The sequence below is a fragment of the Oncorhynchus gorbuscha genome, linkage group LG20 (genome assembly GCF_021184085.1).
Source record: "Oncorhynchus gorbuscha isolate QuinsamMale2020 ecotype Even-year linkage group LG20, OgorEven_v1.0, whole genome shotgun sequence".
Classification (NCBI taxonomy): Eukaryota; Metazoa; Chordata; class Actinopteri; order Salmoniformes; family Salmonidae; genus Oncorhynchus; species Oncorhynchus gorbuscha.
The window spans coordinates 33,708,581-33,728,018 of record NC_060192.1 but is presented as its reverse complement, the minus strand read 5'-3'; positions in this window follow the sequence as shown (position 1 = coordinate 33,728,018).

The following is a 19,438-nucleotide window of genomic DNA, read 5'->3' as shown; positions in this document are numbered from 1 at the left end:
ATCCATCTGGACAAAGCTACTCCCATCCTGGTCAAAACTCCTTCTGTGCCTACTTTAGTCTCCTTTAACTGGCTTCTGATGACTAACTCAAACTGGTTGGACAAATAACCCCGGGGCGCAAGTAGCTAAGCACCCTTTTGATAGTGTCTATAGAAAGCTTCCTTTGCTGGCACGAACCCAACCCTACATCAGTTACAGGTGCTGTGAGGTTAACACTGTTCTCCTGTATTTACAAACCTAAGTCAGTCACATTAACTATCAGACTCACATCCATTAAAATATCCTAACTTCCTGGTTCCATTCTTGTGTCTATAACACTGGTACTCATCAGGAGTTATAGGTGAACCGAAGTGGGTTGGCTGAGTACTTCAATCTGGCCAATCCCTGTGAAGTTATTTGCTTTCCTAGGGAATTGTTTTATGTTTACCTTAAATCCTACATCTTTGCCTCCTATTGTGTAAGTCACCCATCCTTGATGGTTAGTGTAGTGTATTGTTTATCTCTTTTACTTCTTATCGATGACAACGGCGTCATATAATTAGTACCAGAAGGTGGTGGATCTGGATGTATCAGAAAGATTACCAAGACTATGATGCCGGTCAGAGCATCCACAGTGATGAACGGTCAGGATAGGGAATCTTCATTAAGGAGGTAACCCCCGGACCCTGTTGGTACTCGGTTCTTCTCCTAACTCTGTGTGTGATCAGCAGTGCTTATATGTGTACATGCCTCAGCAGTCCAATCCCTGTACCTTTTGCAGAATATCAGTCTGTCCCTGATGTTTTTCCTGGAGAGAAGTGGCTTCTTTTCTGCCCTTCTTGGCACCAGGCCATCCTCCTAAAGTCCTCGCCTCACTGTGCATGCTGATGCACTCACAACTGCCTGCTGCCATTCCTGATGCTCTGTACTGGTGGTGCCCCGATCCACAGCTGAATCAACTTTAGGAGACGGTCCTGGCGCTTGCTGGACTTTCTTGGGGGCCCTGAAGCCTTCTTCACTACAATGGTACAGATCTCCTTGAAGTTCTTGGTGATCCGATAAATGGTTGATTTAGGTGCAATCTTACTGGCAGCAATATCCTTGCCTGTGAAGCCCTTTTTGTGCAAAGCAATGATGACGGCACGTGTTTCCTTGCAGGTAACCATGATTGACGGAGAAGAACAATGATTCCAAGCACCACCCTCCTTTTGAAGCTTCCAGTCTGTTATTCGAACTCAATCAGCATGACAGAGTGATCTCCAGCCTTGTCCTCATCAACACTCACACCTGTGATAACGAGAGAATCACTGACTTGATGTCAGCTGGTCCTTTTGTGGAAGGGCTGAAATGCAGTGGAAATGTTTTTTGGGATTCAGTTCATTTGCGTGGCAAAGAGGGGCTTTGCAATTAATTGCAATTAATCTTCATAACATTCTGGAGTATATGCAAATTGCCATCATACAGGCAGCAATTCTCAAAACATTTGGCCACGACTGTATGTGTGTGTGTGTATGTGTATTTCAGGAAATGGAAACTTGGATTCCACAAGCAGCTGATTGGTCGGCCCCATCGCTGATTGGAGCTCTGACCCCTCCCTCTCATCAGGGGAAACAGCTGGCTCTTCAATGACCAACTCCTTCTCCAGCTTCAGAAAAGCCTGTGTTCTTTTGTCATAAAGAGAGTGTGTTTTTATGTCCTGTGTTGATTGTTGTGGAGCTCAGTAAAAGTTTTGTAGATATTCTTTTGTAGTCGCTCCTTCCGAGCTATGTGTATGCCTACAGGACTTAGTGTTTTTGGTTCATTGAAATTGTTCAGAAAAATGATTCTGTTTCATTTCTTCCCAGGGGGGGGGAGGGGAATGCACCTTGGGAGTGTTTAGGCAAGAGGCCTGCGGGCATACATAACCCATAGTATTGAATCTGTCTATGCACACTAGGTAAGACCTAGGTGGAGCACACCCTGTATGTTGCTTAGTGTGCCAGGTGGTGCTAAAAATTAGGGAAGTAGTGGGAAGGCGGGTAAGGTAGGAGAGGGGAGTCATTAACTTTGACTTTATTTGCTTTGGTTCCATCCAGCCCCTTTACCCTACCTTGCCGTGTGTAGGAATAATAATACGTTCTCTGTAAATGGTCATTTTCTCTGCCCCCGCACCTACGATCACCTACCTTTTTCACTCCACGTGGAGTTGCGTTGTAGCAGGGTGTTGCATTCCCTCCATGAGGTGTACGTAACAGTTATGTATGTATGCTTTACTGTATGATGGTTTTACCACATTTCGACGAGGTTACTAGGCTAAAAGTCATTACTTAGTCCAACGAGGCCGTTATAATGTATGTGTCTGCTATGGTCAGTGGACTGGAGGAAGGGGGACCAGGCGAAGTCATGTGTCTGCTATGGTCAGTGGGACTGGGGGAAGTGGTACTAGGTGAAGTCATGTGTGTGCTATGGTCAGTGGACTGGAGGAAGGGGTACTAGGTTGAAAGTCATTGCTTAATCCCAAGAGGCCATTAGATCTGTGCTTGGGAGCCTTTGACCAACTCTATGGGTACCAGTGGACACACACCCACATTAGTAGTGTGTCCATACTATTTTTGCATTAACACTGTGGTTTCGCCACCAATAGAGTTGATGTTTGGAAGAAGGGTAATCAGATACTGTCAAGGTTACGCCACCAATATAATATAAACATGGACCAATAATGGGAGGGATAAGCAAATTAAGATGGGTGTAAACATAATGGTAGGAGACTGAAAGATAATGGTGGCAAGAAGCAAAAAGGTATAGATAATTTACAAAAGAGGGAATGACCACCTGGTCCAGCCAAGGTGGTTTTCGCCCATAGGCGAAGTTGTTGCCGGTGATGTCTGGTGAGGACCTGCCTTACAACAGGCCTACAAGCCCTCAGTCCAGCCTCTCTCAGCCTATTGCGTACAGTCTGAGCACTGATGTAGGGATTGTGTGTTCCTGGTGTAACTGGGGCAGTTGTTGTTGCCATCCTGTGCCTGTCCCGCAGGTGTGATGTTCGAGTGTACCGATCATGTGCAGGTGTTGTTACGCGTGGTCTACCACCCTGAGGACGATCAGCCGTCCATCCTGTCTCCCTGTAGCGCTGTCTTAGGCGTCTCACGGTACGGACATTGCAATTTATTGCCCTGGCCACATCTGCAGTCCTCATGCCTCCTTGCAGCATGCCTAAGGCACATTCACGCAGATGAGCAGGGACCCTGGGCATCTTTCTTTTTGTGTTTTTCAGAGTCAGTAGAAAGGCCTCTTTAGTGTCCTAAGTTTTCATAGCTGTGACCTTAATTGCCTACCGTAAAGCTGTTTTAAAATTTTATTTCACATTTATTTATTAACCAGGTAGGCTAGTTGAGAACAACTTCTCATTTGCAACTGCGACCTGGCCAAGATAAAGCAAAGCAGTGTGACACAGACAACAACACAGAGTTACACATGGAGTAAACAAATACACAGAGTTACACATGGAGTAAACAATAAACAAGACAATAACACAAACAAGTCAATGACACAGTGGAGAAAAGAAAGTCTATATACAGGGTGTGTAAAAGGCATGAGGATGTAAGGCAATAAATAGGCCATAGGAGCGAATAATTACAATTTAGCAGATTAACACTGGAGTGATAAATGAGTAGATGATGATGCGCAAGTAGAGATACTGGTGTGCAAAAAAATAGAAAAGTAAATAAAATAAGAACAGTTTAGGGATGAGGTAGGTAGATTAGGAGGGCTATTTACAGATGGACTATGTACAGCTGCAGTGATCGGTTAGCTGCTCAGAGTTGATGTTTAAAGTTGGTGAGGGAAATAAAAGTCTCCAGCTTCAGCGATTTTTAAAAAAACATTTTGCAATTCCTTCCTGTCATTGGCAGCAGAGAACTGGAAGGAAAGGCGGCCAAATTAAGTGTTGGCTTTGGGGATGATCAGTGAGATATACATGTATGTTCCTATTTGGAATTTTGCTTGATATTTTGAGTAAACTCAGTTATGTTACCTGTGTCCTGCGCCTGACTCCGCTATAACTCTGCACCCAATCGCTGACAGGGTTGATACATTTTTTGTTAGAAATTTCAGTCTTGATTTGTCCTAAGTGGAAATGAAAAGCTGCAGAAGCCTGTTCAAAACTCAAATACTTTACACGTCTCCTAAATTCTCAGCAACAAAAGAATGATCGAATTAAGATCCTACATCTGAACCTTAAGCTTGTAGATGGATGTCAATCGGACAGAAATCACAAAATGTAACAAAAATCAAAATACATATTAAAGAGTATGTATTAAACATATGTCAAGGTCTTCAGATGAAAAAGATGTGTCTGTGCCAAAGAGGTTGATGATTGATGTAGCCCGGGGCTTGTGGTTCCATTTTATAGCCCTCAAACAATTGTTTCCCCCCTATCTAACATCTGCAGTTTTTAATTTTTTTTTTTTTGTAAAACACATCCCCATATGTGCTCTTCTTGTAAATCACATGACTCCTTTCTTCTGTTTCAGAATGCTTGATACAGTAGATCTAAAATAGTTTGTTAGAGCCGATTTGGACATTTTTGTATAAAAGACCGAACATATGGAGCTCCATGTATATTTGTGTAAATATATTAAATATTAATGTAAATGATGAAATATTAGGTACGTACCTTTATGATTTATATTTACCTGATTGAGATATATTCATTTGTTGTTAGTGTAACTCAGCCATTTGGCCCCCCCTCTTGCCTGTTCATTGTATTGTGGTAAGTGTGTTAGGATAAAGGCAGGAAGTTGGGCCTTCGGGAGAGGGAGTCCTTGCTAGATGCGGGAGCGGTATAGTTTTTTGACCACACAGACATACAGACATACAGACAGGTCATAATATGTATTTTCCATATAAAGTATTCTATGCTTTAAGTTGATTGGAGAATCATTTATTTGTTAGATATAAGAAGAATAAAAAAATTTGTTGCACCATATCCCTGGATGTCATTGAATGTTTGGCCGTTTGGAAACCTTGAGTGTGGACTGTATGCGTACCAAACAACCCCGCTTCAGGCTTGGGCAGTGGCTATGGTAAAGACGAAAGGAAGCCACTACATAGTTTATTGCTCTAACATTCTCTGTGTGTTCCAAATGGTACCATATTCCCTATTCTGATGCTAAAAGTTTGACCAGGGCCCTATAATGCACTATATAGGGAATAGTGTGACATTTGGGATGAACCTCTATGTATGCTCAGTGTAGTTGGAAATACACCCTTCTGAGCAGCAAATACCATACAGAGTTGCACCATGGGCATTTTAACCAAACATATATTTTTTTGCAGGTGTTTTGTTTTCCCACATTTATTGATTAATTTGCTTCTCATCATGAAAATATATCAGATACCTTCCTCATAACACCAAAAAAAAATGTTTTTCTCCAATCTGGCAACCCTCATAAAATCCAACATAGCCTTGAATAAAATGCAGTGGACTAAACAATAAATTGTATAATGCACATGAAAAAGTGGAGCCTTGTATTTATAAATACATTATGATGAAAATGGCGCAATGTAGGCTCCACAAAATATATAATGCATTACGAAGAAAATTGTGTACTGTTGCCTACACAAGTAGTGGCCTTTCTGACTTCAAGTGCATCAGTATCCCAAAATATGAATCGAAATCAAGCATAGAAAACATTATTGGCATTAAATGTAAAAAACGTAAGGCTACTATTATATTGTAATTATTTCAGTGACAACAATATTGGCTTAACACGTTTGTTTTTTGATACAAATGAATTGTGGACACAAAAAAAAGCAGTGCAGAATCCCATTGCCCATCATGCATTGCTCCAATAACTTTCAGAAGATTGTTCCCGAAGGTAACCAAATCTAATGCAATACTTTTTGAAGTTTATTGCAGGAGTTGATTATGAGACTGTGTTGCAAACTGTTTTTAATGTCTTCTTTTTTTTGTAAAACACATCCCCATATGGGGTCTTCTTGTAAATCACATGACACCTATTGCTCAATAGTGTATTGCTCAAGCACTCCACTGCATTCCAAATGACACCCTATTCCCTATATGATGCTAAAAGTTTAACCAGGGCCCTAGAATGCACTATATAGGGAATAGTGTGACATTCAGGACATAAACGCAATTTATGCCCTTATGACAGTGTAACTGCTCATTTATTTACAGTGTAAGTATTGTCATCATTACTCATTATTAAGCTGGACTTAAACTGTACTTAGGGTTAGTTATTGTTAGGGTTAGAGTTACTGCTCTAAGTACATTGTAGCTAATTGTAACAATGAGTCATTACAATACTTCTTATATTGTAATTACAGTTGCAAAATAACCAGAGAACGAGCGACTGGCCAGTAATCGAAAGATTGCTGGGTCGAATCTGTGAGCCGACCAGTGGTGTAAAGTACCTAAGTAAAAATACTTTTAAGTACTACTTAAGTCGGTTTTGGTGGTATCTGTACAGTACTTTACAATTTATATTTTTTACAACTTTTACTTTTACTTCACTACATTCCTAAAGAAAATAATATACTTTTTACTCCATGCATTTTCCCTGACACCAAAATGAACTTACATTTTGAATGTTTAGCAGGATAGAAAATGGTCCAATTCACACACTTATCAACAGAACCTCACTGGAAACCCTACTGCCTCTGATCTGGCAGACTCACTAACCAAAAATTCTTCATTTGTAAATTATGTCTGACTGTTGGAGTGTGCCCCTGGCTATCTGTAAATTAAAAAACAAGAAAATTGTTTAATATAAGGAATTTTAAATGATTCATACTTTTACCTTTGATAGTTAATTAAGTACATTTTAGCAATTACATTTACTTTTGACGCTTAAGAATATTTAAAACCCAAATACTTTTACTCAAGTAGTATTTTACTGGGTGACTTTCACTTTTACTTGAGTCATTTTCTATTAATTAAGGTATCTTTACTTTTACTCAAGTATGATGATTGGGTACTTTTTCCACCACTGGAGCCGACTAGGTGAAAAATCTGTCTATGTGCCCTTGAGCAAGGAACTTAACCCTAATTGCTCCTGTATGTTGCTGGATAAGAGCATCGGCTAAATGGCTCAAATGTAAATGTAAGGCTACGATGGCGCCAGTACAATGAGTGGAGCTTACTCAGGTGTTCAAAAACTCACATCAGATCGGAGAGCCCGATGGTTCTTAGGTAGTTCTTTATGAGTTATTGCCATAGCAACATCAGGGAAACAGAAGGGAGTGGTGTTTCAAATACAGTAGTTCATCTTTAATTGAGCCTCTAATTCACCTTAATTGCCGGCCTCAACACGTTACGGAAAGATGAACTGTACAGGAAACTCTTGTGACAGGTTGTCTGGATACCGGACAGCAAATAAATTGGCTGATGAAAACAGAATAGAATCCTTAGCGGACAACCGTTTTTGAGGGCTTCAACCAAAAATGGGTTTGCACTTTCGTTCCTAGGCTGCTGGTGAACCAGCATTTGAGTTGTGTGGTTGCAATATCAACAGTCTCTATCAACAGTCTCTGACATATAATGCCAGTCTCAGGAATGACTGTCTGTGTTGGCAATATTCAGTATAGAAAGTCAGGCATGCAACCTTTACCTACAGGCCATTGTGAAAACATATGCACACAAAAAAAAGACTTCAGGAGACCAGGGGTGTAAAAAATAATTTTAGAAGACCAGGGGTGTAGAAAAGGACTTCAGGAGACCAGGGGTGTAAAAAACCCATCAGGAGACCAGGGGTGTAAAAAGCCCATCAGGAGACCAGGGGTGTAAAAAATAATTTTAGAAGACCAGGGGTGTAGAAAAGGACTTCAGGAGACCAGTGGTGTAAAAAGCCCATCAGGAGACCAGGGGTTTAAAAAAGGAATCCAGGAGACCAGGGGTGTAAAAAACTATTTTAGAAGACCAGGGGTGTAGAAAAGGACTTCAGGAGACCAGGGATGTTAAAAAGGAATCCAGGAGACCAGGGTTGTAAAAAAGGAATCCAGGAGACCAGGGATGTTAAAAAGGAATCCAGGAGACCAGGGATGTTAAAAAGGAATCCAGGAGACCAGGGATGTTAAAAAGGAATCCAGGAGACCAGGGATGTTAAAAAGGAATCCAGGAGACCAGGGATGTTAAAAAGGAATCCAGGAGACCAGGGATGTTAAAAAGGAATCCAGGAGACCAGGGATGTTAAAAAGGCCATCAGGAGACCAGGGATGTTAAAAAGGCCATCAGGAGACCAGGGATGTTAAAAAGGCCATCAGGAGACCAGGGGTTTAAAAAGGCCATCAGGAGACATTTACATTTTACATTTAAGTCATTTAGCAGACGCTCTTATCCAGAGCGACTTACAAATTGGTGCATTCACCTTATGACATCCAGTGGAACAGCCACTTTACAATAGTGCATCTACATATTTTAAGGGGGGGGGTGAGAAGGATTACTTTATCCTATCCTAGGTATTCCTTAAAGAGGTGGGGTTTCAGGTGTCTCCGGAAGGTGGTGATTGACTCCGCTGTCCTGGCGTCGTGAGGGAGTTTGTTCCACCATTGGGGAGCCAGAGCAGCGAACAGTTTTGACTGGGCTGAGCGGGAACTGTACTTCCTCAGTGGTAGGGAGGCGAGCAGGCCAGAGGTGGATGAACGCAGTGCCCTTATTTGGGTGTAGGGCCTGATCAGAGCCTGGAGGTACTGAGGTGCCGTTCCCCTCACAGCTCCGTAGGCAAGCACCATGGTCTTGTAGCGGATGCGAGCTTCAACTGGAAGCCAGTGGAGAGAGCGGAGGAGCGGGGTGACGTGAGAGAACTTGGGAAGGTTGAACACTAGACGGGCTGCGGCGTTCTGGATGAGTTGAAGGGGTTTAATGGCACAGGCAGGGAGCCCAGCCAACAGCGAGTTGCAGTAATCCAGACGGGAGATGACAAGTGCCTGGATTAGGACCTGCGCCGCTTCCTGTGTGAGGCAGGGTCGTACTCTGCGGATGTTGTAGAGCATGAACCTACAGGAACGGGCCACCGCCTTGATGTTAGTTGAGAACGACAGGGTGTTGTCCAGGATCACGCCAAGGTTCTTAGCGCTCTGGGAGGAGGACACAATGGAGTTGTCAACCGTGATGGCGAGATCATGGAACGGGCAGTCCTTCCCCGGGAGGAAGAGCAGCTCCGTCTTGCCGAAGTTCAGCTTGAGATGGTGATCCGTCATCCAGACCAGGGGTTTAAAAAGGAATCCAGGAGACCAGGGGTTTAAAAAGGCCGTCAGGAGACCAGGGGTTTAAAAAGGCCATCAGGAGACCAGGGGTTTAAAAAGGCCATCAGGAGACCAGGGGTTTAAAAAGGCCATCAGGAGACCAGGGGTTTAAAAAAGGCCATCAGGAGACCAGGGGTTTAAAAAGGCCATCAGGAGACCAGGGGTGTAAAAAAGGAATCCAGGAGACAAGGGGTTTTAAAAACGCCATCAGGAGACCAGGGGTGTAAAAAAGGAATCCAGGAGACCAGGGGTTTAAAAAAGGCCATGCCCGTGCACTTGACTTTCCCCACAGTCCCATTAGGGGGATTTCTCCCCTTCTCAACTGTCTGTCACAGCCTCTTGGTTTACACCAATCAGCGTCCTCAAATGCACTTGTGGTGGTGACCAAGATGTAATAAAACTCTGGACTGAGAAGCATTCATACTGTTCTTGCTGGACAGCCTGTAGTGAGTCAGAACCAATTATATCAGCATGAATAAAGTACTAGAGGGTGAAGGCATTCACAACCGACCACTGAGACAGCTACAGCCAGCTGCACCTCGCCTCAGCCAGCTCCTCGACTGGCCACAGTTAAGGAGTCTCGCACTCCAGTCATGGTTCCACAGTCAGCTACTGTCATGGGGCCCGTTCTGGCTGTAGTTGTGGAGTCATCCTCTCCTCCCAGTGGGGACCTCCTGCTGGTTGAGGCAGATGCTTGGGTGCCTGAGGTTTGACTGTCTGCTGCCCTGGAATATTCAGCCACAAAGATTCCACCTGCTCTCCCTCAGGAGCCCCTCCCTGCTCTGGGCCCAGAGTCCAAGCCCACAGTGGATTTTATTACCTGCTCCTAGGTTGGAGCTACAGCCTGCAGCTACTGCAGATGTCAAGTGCAGCCATGAACCTGGGGCCTCTCTTGCCCAACCTGCCAACACCGTGATAGTTCCAGCCCGAGGGTCCTGCTACCTCCAGACCTCGCCTCAGGGGACCTGCCAGACATCCCCCCCGGGTGACCCATCTCTCATGTCCTGCTGACTAGGATGAGAGTGCCCCTCCTCCCCGGTAGGGTCAGAATCAGAGTTCCCTGCCCCCACAGTAGGGGTAGGGTAAGAGTCAGAGTTTACTTCCTCCATAGTGGGGTCAGAGTTCCCTTCCCTCCTGGTGGGGTTAGTGTTGCCCTTCTTCCTGGTAGAGCCAGGCTTAAAGTTCCCTGTCTCTCTCATAGGATTTAAGTTTCCTGCCTCTCAAGTAAGTCTAAAGTTCCCTACCTTCCTGGATGGTCCAGTCTGTCCTGCCCCCTTGGTAGACTCAGTTTCTGTCTGTAACCCGGCCTTCAGTCTCTGGCCGTAGTTTCAGGTTCACACTGTTCTGCGTTAGGTTCCCGGACTCATGGCATAGTGCTAGGTCCCCAGTCATACGTTGTTTTAGGTCCACAGTTCTCTGCACTAGTACCCCCTAAATTTGCTACTCTGCCAGGCCCTAGGTATCCTACCCAGCTAGGCCCCACATTCGATTCACCTTCAGGTCCGCAGTTTCTGGACCAGCTAGGCCCCGAATTCGCTTCATCATCAGATCCGCAGTTTCCTGGCCAGCTAGGAACCACATTTGCTTCACCTGCCCTGCTCAGATTGCAGCCCTCTGCCTTATTTGGTGGTTAGTTTCCTAGCCCGCCAGGTTTAGAGCCCCTGCCCCGCTAAGCCACACGTTATCTGTGTTGGGCTCTCAGTCCTCAGCCCTCGTCTGCATTCAGCCCTCACTCTCCAGCTGCACTAGGTCTGCTGTCTCCAACAATAGTCAGCTCTCAGTCCCTAGTTCAGGTGGGTCATCAGGCTCCCGCCCCGCTAGGCTCAAAGGTACCAGTTTCTCCAGTAGTCCCAGAGCTTGACTGTTCTCCGAGCCCTCAGTCGTTGCCCCTGTTCATCTTTCCCACTATCCTGACTAGTCTCCCAGTCCCTTGCACAGGGCGGGGTTCATTGCACAGGGCGGAGTTCAGACCCAGGGCATCCAGCTTAATGATGAGCTTGGAGGGTACTATGGGGTTGAATGCTGAGCTATAGTCAATGAACAGCATTGTTACATTCTTGCATCTGTAACGGATGTGAAACGGCTAGCTTAGTTAGTGGTGCGCGCTAAATGGCGTTTCAATAGGTTACGTCACTTGCTCTGAGACCTTGAAGTAGTAGTTCCCCTTGCTCTGCAAGGGCCGTGGCTTTTGTGGAGCGATGGGTAACGATGCTTCGTGGGTGACTGTTGTCGATGTGTGCAGAAGGTCCCTGGTTCGCGCCCGGGTATGGGCGAGGGGACGGTTTAAAATTATACTGTTACATTGATGCTGTTGACCCGGATTACTGGTTGCTGCGGAAAAAGGAGGAAGGTCAAAAGGGGGGTGAGTGTAACGGATGTGAAACGGCTAGCTTAGTTAGCGGTGCGCGCCAAATAGCGTTTCAATCGGTTACGTCACTTGCTCTGAGACCTTGAAGTAGTAGTTCCCCTTGCTCTGCAAGGGCCGCGGCTTTTGTGGAGCGATGGGTAACAATGCTTTGTGGGTGACTGTTGTTGATGTGTGCAGAAGGTCCCTGGTTCGCGCCCGGGTATGGGCGAGGGGACGGTTTAAAATTATACTGTTACACATCGTCTGGTGACCTATTGGGGCGGTAAGCAAATTGAAGTGGGTCTCTAGGGTAACAGGTAAGGTGGAGGAAAGGAACATATGATCCTTGACTAGTCTCTCAAAGCACTTCATGATGACAGAAGTGAGTGCTATGGGGCGATAGTCATTTAGTTCAGTTACCTTTGCACAATAACAATGGTGGCCATCTTGAAGCATTTGGGGACAGCAGACTTGGATAGGGAGAGATATGCTGCAGAAATGTTTTGGTATCCTTCCCCAGATCTGTCATTTGACACAATCCTGTCTCGGAGCTCTACGGACAATTCCTTCAACCTCATGAATTAGTTTTTGCTGTCAACTGTGAGACCTTATATAGACACGTGTGTACCTTTCCAAATCATGTCCAATCAATGGAATTCACCACAGGTGGACTCCAATTAAGCTAGAGAAACATCTCAAGGATGATCAATGGAAACAGGATGCACCTGAGCTCAATTTCGAGTTTCATAGCAAAGGGTCTGGATACTTACCTAAATAAGGTATTTCTGTTTTTAATTTTATACATTTGCAAATATTTCTAAAAACCTTTTTTCCCTTCTTCATTATGTTGTATTGTTTGTAGATTGCTGAGGATTTTTACCTATTTAATACAGTTTAGAATAAGGCTGTAATGTAACAAAATGTGGAAAAGGTCAAGGTTTCTATATACTTTCCGAAGGAGCTGTATATACAATACACTGCATAATGAAACAATCCCTAGTAAGCTAGTGGTTTGAGGGTGGACTGAAAGTATTATTTGGCATGAATAGACTGGTTTTACACACAACAACTTGTATTACAAGCTGGGAGAACGAAGACGGCTCATATCATGCAGATACAAGAGAAATCTTGCAATGTTTGAATTTCCAACTTCAATTAGTGAACAAGTAATTACCCCGGGGGTCCAGAGAAAATAAGTTATGTCAGTGATTGATTGACCTTACAGATAATTGTATGTGTGGTGTACAGAGATGGGGTAATCGTTCATAAATCATGTTGTTGAACACAGAATGAGTCCTTAGTATGTGATTTGTCAAGCACACTGTCCACTTTATTTGGTGTTGACCTGGCCGCAGAGTTTCATATCTCTCACTCACAACACACAACCCACTCGCTGGCTGATTCTTGTACCTCACATATGAGACCCATTTTAGCATATCTGTGTGTGTCTGCACAAAATGGGCTAGTCCTTCTTTCACTCTGACTGTCTCATTTATCATGGCCTGAGAAAGCTCTTCAGACCAGATTCCCCCCTAATACTCCAAACACCATTTGATGTTCCCATTGCCTGATTAATAAAATAGTTTTACATACAATAATGCAAAATATTTTTTTCTCTCCAATTACATCACACAAACAGTAACATTAGATCAAAGAGAAGGTAGCCTCTGCCTGGTGCCAGTTCATTCAGGTGTTAAAGAAGCACCAAAAAGCAGCCATTTTAAGAAAAAGAAATAGCAAAATATGCACAGATAACAGATTCTGAAAACCTGAAAGAGTAAATAACCTTTTAAGTTTTGCAACAAATGCAGCCGATTTGCCGATAGTGCACAACTTCTGACCAGAGCGCTATGGGTTAAAGTAGTGCACTAAACAGGGCATAGGGTGACATTTAGGATGCAGGCCATATGTACCTCACATGTGAGACCACATTTCAACATATTTCTGTGTGTCTGCAAAAAAATAGTCTGGTTTTTCTTTCACTCAATCTCTTGTTTATCACATGGCCGCAGACAGCCCTTCACACCAGTGAGTCCCACCTGACACTGAACACTCAAACACCATTAGGTGTTCTCATTGCCTGATGAATTGGTTTGTAAAATACACTATATACTGTTTACAAAAGGTATGTGGACACCCCTTCAAATTAGTGGATTTGGCTATTTCAGCCACACCCGTTTTCTGACAGGTGTATAAAATCGAGCACACCGACATGCAATCTCCATAGACAAACATTGGCAGTAGAACGGCCTTTCTGAAGATCTCAGTGACTTTCAACGTGGCACTGTCATAAGATGCCACCTTTCCAACAAGTCAGTTCGTCAAATATCTGCCCTGCTAGAGCTGCCCCGGTCAACTGTAAGTGGAAACGTCTAGGAGAAACAATGGCTCAGTCGCAAAGTGGTAGGCCACACAAGCTTACAGAACGGGCCCGCTGAAGCGTGAAAAAAAATGTCTGTCCTCGGTTACAACACTCGGTACCGAGTTCCAAACTGCCTCTGGAGGCGGCAACAGAACAACAACTGTTCGTCAGCAGCTTCATGAAATGGATTTCCATGGCTGAACAGCACACAAGCCTAAGATCACCATGCGCAATTCCAAACATCAGCTGGAATGGTGTGAAGCTCATCGCCATTGGACTCTGGAGCAGTGGAAATGCATTCTCTGGAGTGATGAATCACGCTTCACCATCTGGAATTCCGACGGACAAATCTGGGATTGATGGCTGTCATGAGAACGCTACCTTCCTGAATGCATAGTGCCAACTGTAAAGTTTGGTGGAGTAATGTTCTGGAGCTGTGGTTCATGGTTCGGGCTAGGCCCCTTAGTTCCAGTGAAGGGAAATCTTAACGCTGCAGCATACAATTACATTCTAGACAATTCTGTGCTTCCAACTTTGTGGCAACAGTTTGGACAAGGCCCTTTCCTGTTTCAGCATGTAGGCAACAGTTTGGACAAGGCCCTTTCCTGTTTCAGCATGTAGGCAACAGTTTGGACAAGGCCCTTTCCTGTTTCAGCATGTAGGCAACAGTTTGGACAAGGCCCTTTCCTGTTTCAGCATGTAGGCAACAGTTTGGACAAGGCCCTTTCCTGTTTCAGCATGTAGGCAACAGTTTGGGGAAGGCCCTCTCCTGTTTCAGCATGTAGGCAACAGTTTGGACAAGGCCCTTTCCTGTTTCAGCATGTAGGCAACAGTTTGGACAAGGCCCTTTCCTGTTTCAGCATGTAGGCAACAGTTTGGACAAGGCCCTTTCCTGTTTCAGCATGTAGGCAACAGTTTGGACAAGGCCCTCTCCTGTTTCAGCATGTAGGCAACAGTTTGGACAAGGCCCTTTCCTGTTTCAGCATGTAGGCAACAGTTTGGACAAGGCCCTTTCCTGTTTCAGCATGTAGGCAACAGTTTGGGGAAGGCCCTTTCCTGTTTCAGCATGACAATGCAACCCGTGCACAAAGCGAGGTCCATACAGAAATGGTTTGTCGAGATCGGTGTGGAAGAACTTGACTGGCCTGCACAGAGCCCTGACCTCGACTCCATCGAACACCTTTGGGATGAACTGGAACCTGTTCTGATTTGTATTATTTTTGTAAGTTTGCCTCCCCCTTGGAGGGGTAAGCAGCTCTTTGTGTAGATGCAGTATATGAAAAGACTGTGTGATTGTAAAATATTTGAGACCCTCTCCGGTATGTCCCGAGAGTTCCTCTCCGGTATGTCCTGAGAGTTCCTCTCCGGTATGTCCTGAGAGTTCCTCTCCGGTATGTCCTGAGAGTTCCTCTCCGGTATGTCCTGAGAGGTCCTCTCCGGTATGGAGATAATGAGACAAACGTAAGTCTCCCGAAAGCTAAGATGAGGAAATATGACGAAGTGTATGTAGCGCTTGGCATCACTGTGACTACGGTGGGAGACGAGGCGATATGACGAAGCTCATGTAGTGCTTGGCTTCACTGTGACTACGGTGGGGGATGAGGAAAGACCGGTATGTTTACTGTGTCTAAAAATGTTGTCAGCGGACAGCATGAAGCCAAATAAATGAAGGTGTAACTTAAAGATATTACACCCCAAACCCGCTGATAAGCCGCTTGAGTTTATTCAGCGAAAACGTGCTGAATATTGCCAACAATCGTCCCGCTTTGTGAATGCTACTTCAGTAAACCAGTGAGCACTGTTAGCATCATATAAGGTGGCGTACCAAATTGCTCAGTGCAAAACACTACATAGCAGAGGAGCTGATACTGCCTGCAGCATTAGACATAGTCTCTGTCATGCTGAATGATGCTAGTGCTGCAAAAATAAAAGTACTTCCCTGAAAACAGTTCCCAATATGACTGGGTGAGAGATCATTTCAATGCACCAGCTCCAACTAGTTTCAGCTCTGCAGAGGAGGACCAGTTCATTGATATGACGTCTGACTCCACATTGAGACTGAGGTTCACATCACAGACACTGAGTGTAGAGAGGCAGTATCCACTCTTAGGGCAGAGGGCCATGGGCATTCTTCTTCCTTTTGCAACATCTTATCTTTGTGAAACTGGCTTCTCTGCTGTTGCTGCACTGAAGAGCAAGTACAGGTCCCAGCTAAACATTGAGCAGGAGCTGAGAGTTGCAGTATCATGCTTCAAACCCCGCTTCGAAAAGCTGTGCTCTGCAAAACGTGCTCATTGTAGCCATTTATCCTGACTTCCTCATTTTGATTTTAATAAAATCTGCACAAATTGTTTTATTCATTTTTGTTTTATAGGTCAAAGTTTACTTCTTCCTGGGGGGGGGGGGGCGTAACAGAAAATAATTGAGAAGCACTGGTTTAGTGGGTTAGTGACCACTGTTATAGTGGGTTAGTTTAGTGGGTTAGTGACCACTTTTATAGTGGGTTAGTTTAGTGGGTTAGTGACCACTGTTCTAGTGGGTTAGTTTAGTGGGTTAGTGACCACTGTTATAGTGGGTTAGTGACCACTGTTATAGTGGGTTAGTGACCACTGTTATAGTGGGTTAGTGACCACTGTTCTAGTGGGTTAGTTTAGTGGGTTAGTGACCACTGTTATAGTGGCTTAGTTTAGTGGGTTAGTGACCACTGATTTAGTGGGTTAGTGACCACTGTTATAGTGGGTTAGTTTAGTGGGTTAGTGACCACTGTTCTGGTGGGTTAGTTTAGTGGGTTAGTGACCACTGTTATAGTGGGTTAGTTTAGTGGGTTAGTGACCACTGTTACAGTGGGGCAAAAAAGTATTTAGTCAGCCACCAATTGTGCAAGTTCTCCCACTTAAAAAGATGAGAGAGGCCTGTAATTTTCATCATAGGTACACTTCAACTATGACATACAAAATGAGGGGGAAAAAATCCAGAAATTAACATTGTACATTGTAGGATTTTTTATGAATTTATTTGCACATTATGGTGGAAGTTGTTGAAAAAAGCACAAGACAACAACGGAGATCCTTACATAGCTCTCCTTGAGTACAGAAACACACCCCTGGATGAAGTAGGTCTCATCTGCACAACTACTAATGGGAAGAAGGATGAAGACAAAGATTCCGACATTAAAGAGAGTGTTAAAGCCAGGACTTTATCAGCATGTCAGGAGCCGTCTCACAAGCAGACAACAGAGAGACTCTATCAGCATGTCAGGAGCTGTCTCACAAGCAGACAACAGAGAGACTATCAGCATGTCAGGAGCTGTCTCACAAGCAGACAACAGAGAGACTATCAGCATGTCAGGAGCCGTCTCACAAGCAGACAACAGACAGACTATCAGCATGTCAGGAGCCGTCTCACAAGCAGACAACAGACAGACTATCAGCATGTCAGGAGCCGTCTCACAAGCAGACAACAGAGACAAAAACACTACTGTGACCAAGGCACACCTAAACTTTCTGTCATGAAGGAAGGAGAACGAGTCAGGATCAGACAAGATAACAAATAGCAACCAGCAATTGTACTTGGAAAACATGACCAGCCAAGGTTATACATAGTACAAACACCAAACAAGAGAGAATCTACAGAAGGAACCGGAGACACATGAAACAACACACCCAGAGAGACACTCAGAAACCATAATGGACCTTATCCTGTGGAAAGAGGACCTGAAACAAGAGTCAGCCTGGAGGAAAACTACTCACCTGTGTGTTCTCCAGCACCAACAACACCCTGTGTGTTCTCCAGCACCAACAACACCCTGTGTGTTCTCCAGCACCAACAACACCCTGTGTGTTCTCCAGCACCAACAACACCCTGTGTGTTCTCCAGCACCAACAACACCCTGTGTGTTCTCCAGCACCAACAACACCCTGTGTGTTCTCCAGCACCAACAACACCCTGTGTGTTCTCCAGCACCAACAACACCAAAACAAACAGAGGAAAGCAACCATGTAAACACGGACACACCAGTGAAATCAACTCATTATGGAAGACTTACCAGTACTGAACGTTACCAGTACTGAAAAGACTGTTAAAAAATAAGAAAATATTAATAAATAAAACATTGAAAATATCTTAATAATAACAATGTCATGACAATTGTGATGTCCATGTTATGTTGTATATTGCATATTGCGATGTGAAAGAGTTGAAAGAGCATACAAAAATAAATGTTTAAAAAAGTCTAATGAAAGGGAGATGTCATGTCTGTTCATGTACAGTATTTACCTTGAGTGCCTGAGGCTGGCGCTGTTACTAACTACTACATGTGGTCATCTGTACTTGCACTTGACCCGTGACCTCTGATAAACATGGTTCTTCTACCCTCATCCCTATCTCAGTGTGCTAGTATATTACACTAGCCAAACCTAGCTTAGTTAAGCGCTAGCTAGCTCTAGGCTAGTTGGTTTCAGTCAATGTGAGCTTACATCTTAGTGGTTAATAATGTCATGGTTGTAGCATTGTTTCTCATAGGCCTCCTGTCATTTATAGCTTTTTCAAAATAGACACGAATAGTACAGTGAGTTGTAAATAATGTGATTGTGTATGTATGGTATATGGTGTATGTATGGTATATGGTGTATGTATGGTGTATGTATGGTATATGGTGTATGTATGGTATATGGTGTATGTATGGTATATGGTGTATGTATGGTGTATGTATGGTATATGGTGTATGTATGGTGTATGGTGTATGTATGGTATATGGTGTATGTATGGTATATGGTGTATGTATGGTATATGGTGTATGTATGGTATATGGTGTATGTATGGTATATGGTGTATGTATGGTATATGGTGTATGTATGGTATATGGTGTATGTATGGTGTATGGTGTATGTATGGTGTATGGTGTATGTATGGTGTATGTATGGTGTATGGTGTATGTATGGTATATGGTGTATGTATGGTATATGGTGTATGTATGGTATATGGTGTATGTATGTATGGTATATGGTGTATGTATGGTGTATGGTGTATGTATGGTATATGGTGTATGTATGGTGTATGGTGTATGTATGGTATATGGTGTATGGTGTATGGTGTATGTATGGTATATGGTGTATGTATGGTATATGGTGTATGTATGGTATATGGTGTATGTATGGTATATGGTGTATGTATGGTGTATGTATGGTGTATGTATGGTATATGGTGTATGTATGATGTATGGTGACTCCAGGTTTGGATGAATGGACCTACTAGACCCTCAAGACAAATCCCTTGGCGGGTACCAGGAATAGTGGGAGGACAACCCGAAGGTCTTTCTCTTTGCACATAACAGCAGCGTCCAGGCTTCCAGAGTACTCACCCTATTGCCTGCTGTATGCACGGGAGCCGCAGCTTTTTACTGAGTTAAACAATGCAATTGTATATACAATAGTATTAAACATATGTGATTGACTTAGTGTTGTTTGTGTGTTGCTATTTTTGTATTTGTATAAAACTTCCACCAAATC